The following is a 6708-nucleotide window of genomic DNA, read 5'->3' on the forward strand; positions in this document are numbered from 1 at the left end:
TCATACTTTCGCGTCTTTCACACACTTGTTGAACAGATCCTGGGTTTTTTCTGGTTTGGATCACGTAGTAGTGTGGTACCACGCTGAAACAGTCCATTAAACCTGGTTTGGATCAATATTTTAGAGGATAACGCATGTTAGGTCTAGTTTAGGTCTGGGATTTTCACCCATCAGACTCATACTATCGCATTCTTCACATACTTGTTGAACGGATCCTGGGTTTTTTCTGGTTTGGATCACGTAGTAATGTGGTACCACACTGAAACAGTCGATTAAACCTGGTTTCGATCAATATTTTAGAGGAAAGCGCAAGTTAGGTCTGGGAGAGGTCTGGGATTTGACCTCATCAGACTCATACTTTCGCACACTTCACATACTCCTTGAACAGATCCTGGGTTATTTTCTGGTTTGGATCACATAGTAATGTGGTACCACACTGAAACAGTCGATTAAACCAGGTTTCGATCAATATTTTGGAGGATAACGCATGTTAGGTCTAGGTTAGGCCTGCGATTTTCACGCATCAGACTCATACTTTCGCATTCTTCACAAACTTGTTGAACGGATCCTGGGTATTTTCTGGTTTGGATCACGTAGTAATGTGGGACCACACTGAAACAGTCAAGTAAACCTGTTTTCGATCAATATTTTAGAGAATAATTCATGTTAGGTCTAGGATAGGTCTGGGATTTGCTCTCATCAGGCTCATTCTTTCGCATATTTCTCATACATGTTGAACAGATCGTGGGTTTTTTCGGGTTTGGATCACGTAGTAATGAAGTACAACACTGAAACAGTCAATTAAACCTGGTTTCCATCAATATCTTAGACGACAACGCAAGTTAGGTCTGGGATAGGTCTAGGATTTGCCCTCATCAGGCTCTTACTTTCGCATATTTCTCATACTTCATGGCTAGATCCTGGGCTATTTCTGGATTGGATCACGTAGTAATGTGGTACCACACTGAAACATTCAATGAAACCTGGTCTGGATAAATATTTTAGACGATAACGCATCTTAGGTCTGGGTTAGGTCTAAGATTTGCCCTCATCAGGCTCACAGTTTAGCGTTTTTCACATACTTGTGGAACAGATCCTGAGTTTTTTCTGGTTTGGATCACGAAGTAGTGTGGTACCACACTGAAACAGTCCATTAAACCTGGTTTCGCTCAATATTTTAGAGGATACGCATGTAAGGTCTAGGTTAGGTCTGGAATTTGCTCTCATCAGGCTCATTCTTTCGCATATTTCTCATATTTGATGGCTAGATCCTGGGTTTTTTCTGGTTTGGATCACGTAGTAATGTGGTACCACACTGAAACGGTCAATTAGACCTGGTTTCCATCAATATCTTAGAGGACAACGCATGTTAGGTCTAGCTTCGGCCTGCGATTTTCACCCATCAGACTCATACTTTCGCATTCTTCACATACTTGTTGAACGGATCCTGGGTTTTTTCTGGTTTGGATCACGTAGTAATGTGGGACCACACTGAAACAGTCAAGTAAACCTGTTTTCGGTCAATATTTTAGAGAATAATTCATGTTAGGTCTAGGATAGGTCTGGGATTTGCTCTCATCAGGCTCATTCTTTCGCATATTTCTCATACATGTTGAACAGATCCTGGGTTTTTTCGGGTTTGGATCACGTAGTAATGAAGTACAACACTGAAACAGTCAATTAAACCTGGTTTCCATCAATATCTTAGAGGACAACGCAAGTTAGGTCTGGGATAGGTCTAGGATTTGCCCTCATCAGACTCATACTTTCGCATTCTTCACATACTTGTTGAACGGATCCTGGGTTTTTTCTGGTTTGGATCACGTAGTAATGTGGGACCACACTGAAACAGTCAATTAAACCTGGTTTCGATCAATATTTTAGAGAATAATTCATGTTAGGTCTAGGTTAGGCCTGGGATTTGCGCTCAACAGGCTCATTCTTTCGCATATTTCTCATACTTGATGGCTAGCTCCTGGGCTTTTTCTGGATTGCATCACGTAGTAATGAAGTACAACACTGAAACTGTCGATTAAACAAGGTTTCGATCAATATTTTAGAGGATAACGCATGTTAGGTCTAGGGTAGGCCTGGGATTTTCACCCATCAGACTCATACTATCGAATTCTTCACATACTTGTTGAACGGATCCTGGGTTTTTTCTGGTTTGGATCACGTAGTAATGTAGGACCACACTGAAACAGTCAAGTAAACCTGTTTTCGATCAATATTTTAGAGAATAATTCATGTTAGGTCTAGGATAGGTCTGGGATTTGCTCTCATCAGGCTCATTCTTACGCATATTTCTCATACATGTTGAAAAGATCCTGGGTTTTTTCGGGTTTGGATCACGTAGTAATGAAGTACAACACTGAAACAGTCAATTAAACCTGGTTTCCATCAATATCTTAGAGATCAACGCAAGTTAGGTCTGGGATAGGTCTAGGATTTGCCCTCATCAGGCTCTTACTTTCGCATATTTCTCATACTTCATGCCTAGATCCTGGGCTATTTCTGGATTGGATCACGTAGTAAAGTGGTACCACACTGAAACATTCAATGAAACCTGGTCTGGATAAATATTTTAGAGGATAACGCATCTTAGGTCTGGGTTAGGTCTAAGATTTGCCCTCATCAGGCTCACAGTTTAGCGTTTTTCACATACTTGTTTAACAGATCCTGGGGTTTTTCTGGTTTGGATCACGAAGTAGTGTGGTACCACACTGAAACAGTCCATTAAACCTGGTTTGGATCAATATTTTAGAGGATAACGCATGTTAGGGCTAGGTTAGGTCTGGGATTTTCACCCATCAGACTCATACTTTCGCATTCTTCACATACTTGTTGAACGGATCCTGGGTTTTTTCTGGTTTGGATCACGTAGTAATGTGGGACCACACTGAAACAGTCAAGTAAACCTGTTTTCTATCAATATTTTAGCGAATAATTCATGTTAGGTCTAGGATAGGTCTGGGACTTGCTCTCATCAGGCTCATTCTTTCGCATATTTCTCATACTTGATGGCTAGATCCTGGGCTTTTCCTGGATTGCATCACGTAGTAATGAAGTACAACACTGCAACAGTCAATTAAATCTGGTTTCCATCAATATTTATGAGGATAACGCATGTTAGGTCTAGGTTAGTCCTGGGATTATCACTCATCAGACACATACTTTCGTATTCTTCACATACTTGTTGAACGGATCCTGGGCTGTTTCTGGATTGTATCACGTAGTAATGTGGTACCACACTGAAACATTCAATTAAACCTGGTCTTGATAAATATTTTAGAGGATAACGCATGTTAGGTTTGGGTTAGGTCTAGGATTTGCCCTCATCAGGCTCATACTTTCGCATATTTCTCATAATTGATGGCAAGATCCTGGGCTTTTTCTGGATTGCATCACGTAGTAATGTGGGACCACACTGAAACAATCAATTAAACCTGGTCTTGATAAATATTTTAGAGGACAACGCATGTTAGGTCTGGGTTAGGTCTAGGATTTGCCCTCATCAGGCTCATACTTTCGCATATTTCTCATACTTGATGGCTAGATCCTGGGCTTTTCCTGGATTGCATCACGTAGTAATGAAGTACAACACTGCAACAGTCAATTAAATCTGGTTTCCATCAATATTTATGAGGATAACGCATGTTAGGTCTAGGTTAGTCCTGGGATTATCACTCATCAGACACATACTTTCGTATTCTTCACATACTTGTTGAACGGATCCTGGGCTGTTTCTGGATTGTATCACGTAGTAATGTGGTACCACGCTGAAACAGTCAATTAAACCTGGTCTTGATAAATATTTTAGAGGGTAACGCTTGTTAGGTCTAGGTTAGCCCTGGGATTTTCGCTCATCACACTCATACTTTCCCATTCTTCACGTACTTGTTGAACGGATCCTGGGTTTTTACTGGTTTGGATCAGGTAGTAATAAAGTGCAACACTGAAACAGTCAATTAAACCTGCTTCCATCAATATTTTAGAGGACAACGCATGTTAGGTCTAGGTTAGGCCGAGGATTTTCACTCATCAGACTCATACTTTCGCATTCTCCACATACTTGTTGAACGGATCCTGGGTTTTTTCTGCTTTGGATCACGTAGTAATGTGGTACCACACTGAAACAGTCGATTAAACCTGGTATCGATCAATATTTTAGAGAATACTTCATGTTAGGTCTAGATTAGGTCTGGGATTTGCTCTCATCAGGCTCATTCTTTCGCATATTTCTCATAATTGATGGCAAGATCCTGGGCTTTTTCTGGATTGCATCACGTAGTAATGTGGGACCACACTGAAACAATCAATTAAACCTGGTCTTGATAAATATTTTAGAGGACAACGCATGTTAGGTCTGGGTTAGGTCTAGGATTTGCCCTCATCAGGCTCATACTTACGTGTTTTTCACATACTTGTTGAACAGATTCGGGGTTTTTTCTGGTTTGGGTCACGTAGTAATGTGGTACCACACTGAAACAGTCGATTAAACCAGGTTTCGATCAATAATTTTGAGGATAACGCATGTTAGGTCTAGGTTAGGCCTGGGATTTTCACTCATCAGACTCATACTTTCGCATTCTTCACATACTTGTTGAACGGATCCTGGGTTTTTTCTGGTTTGGATCACGTAGTAATGTGGGGCCACACTGAAACAATCAATTAAACCTGGTCATGATAAATATTTTAGAGGACAACGCAAGTTAGGTCTGGGATAGGTCTGGGATTTGCCCTCACCAGGCTCATACTTTCGCGTTTTTCACATACTTGTTGAACAGATCCTGGGTCTTTTCTGGTTTGGATTACGTAGTAGTGTGGTACCACACTGAAACAGTCCATTAAACCTGGTTTGGATAAATATTTTAGAGGATAACGCAAGTTAGGTCTGGGATAGGTCTGGGATTTGCCCTCATCAGGCTCATACTTTCGCGTTTTTCACTTACTTGTTGAACAGATCCTGGGTTTTTCCTGGTTTGGGTCACGTAGTAATGTGGTACCACACTGAAACAGTCGATTAAACTAGGTTTCGATCAATATTTATGAGGATAACGCATGTTAGGTCTAGGTTAGGTCTGGGATTTTCACTCACCAGACACATACTTTCGTATTCTTCACATACTTGCTGAACGGAGCCTGGGTTTTTTCTGGTTTGGATCACGTAGTAATGTGGGACCACACCGAAACAGTCCATTAAACCTGGTTTGGATCAATATTTTAGAGGATAACGCATGTTAGGTTTGGGTTAGGTCTAGGATTTGCCCTCATCAGGCTCATACTTTCGCATATTTCTCATACTTCATGGCTAGATCCTGGGCTGTTTCTGGATTGTATCACGTAGTAATGTGGTACCACGCTGAAACAGTCAGTTAAACCTGGTTTCGATCAATATTTTATAGGATAACGCAAGTTAGGTCTGGGATAGGTCTGGGATTCGCCCTCATCAGGCTCATACTTTCGCGTTTTTCACATGCTCGTTGAACTGATCCTGGGTTTTTTCTGGTTTGGATCACGTAGCAAAGTGGTACCACACTGAAACAGTCGATTAAACCTGGTTTCGAACAATATTTTAGAGGATAACGCAAGTTAGGTCTGGGATAGGTCTGGGATTTTCACTCATCAGACTCATACTTTCGCATTCTTCACATACTTGTTGAACAGATCCTGGGTTTTTTCTGGTTTGGGTCAGGTAGTAATGTGGTACCACACAGAAACAGTCGATTAAACTCGGTTTCGATCAATATTTTTGAGGATAACGCAAGTTAGGTCTAGGTTTGGTCTGGGATTTTCACTCATCAGACTCATACTTTCGCATTCTTCACATACTTGTTGAACGGATCCTGGGTTTTTTCTGGTTTGGATCACGTAGTAATGTGGGACCACACTGAAACAATCAATTAAACCTGGTCTTGATAAATATTTTAGAGGATAACGCATGTTAGGTCTGGGTTAGGTCTAGGATTTGCCCTCGTCAGGCTCATACTTTCGCATATTTCTCATACTTCATGGCTAGATCCTGGGCTCTTTCTGGATTGGATCACGTAGTAATGTGGGACCACACTAAAACAGTCAATTAAACCTGGTTTCGCTCAATATTTTAGTAGATGACGCATGTTAGGTCTAGGTTAGGCCTGGGATTTGCCCTCATCAGGGTCATACTTTCGCAGTTTTAACATGCATGTTGACCTGATCGAGGGTTTTTTCTGCTTTGGATCACGTAGTAAAGTGGTACCACACTGAAACAGTCGATTAAACCTGGTTTCGATTAATATTTTTGAGGATAACGCATGTCTGGTCCAGTTTAGGCCTGGGATTTGCCCTCATCAGACTCATTCTTTCGCATACTTCAAATACTTGTTGAACAGGTCCTGGGTTTTTTTCTGGTTTGGATCACGTAGTAATGTGGTACCACACTGAAACAGTCGATTAAACCTGGTTTCGGTCAATATTTTTGAGGATAACGCATGTTAGGTCTCGGTTAGGCCTGGGATTTTCCCTCATCAGACTCATACTTTCGCATTCTTCACATACTTGTTGAACGGAACCTGGGTTTTTTCTGGTTTGGATCACGTAGTAATGTGGGACCACACTGAAGCAGTCAAGTAAACCAGGTTTCGATCAATATTTTAGAGAATAATTCATGTTAGGTCTAGGTTAGGTCAGGGATTTGCTCTCATCAGGCTCATTCTTTCGCATATTTCT

The sequence above is a fragment of the Colletes latitarsis genome, unplaced genomic scaffold (assembly GCF_051014445.1).
Source record: "Colletes latitarsis isolate SP2378_abdomen unplaced genomic scaffold, iyColLati1 scaffold0018, whole genome shotgun sequence".
Taxonomy (NCBI): Eukaryota; Metazoa; Arthropoda; class Insecta; order Hymenoptera; family Colletidae; genus Colletes; species Colletes latitarsis.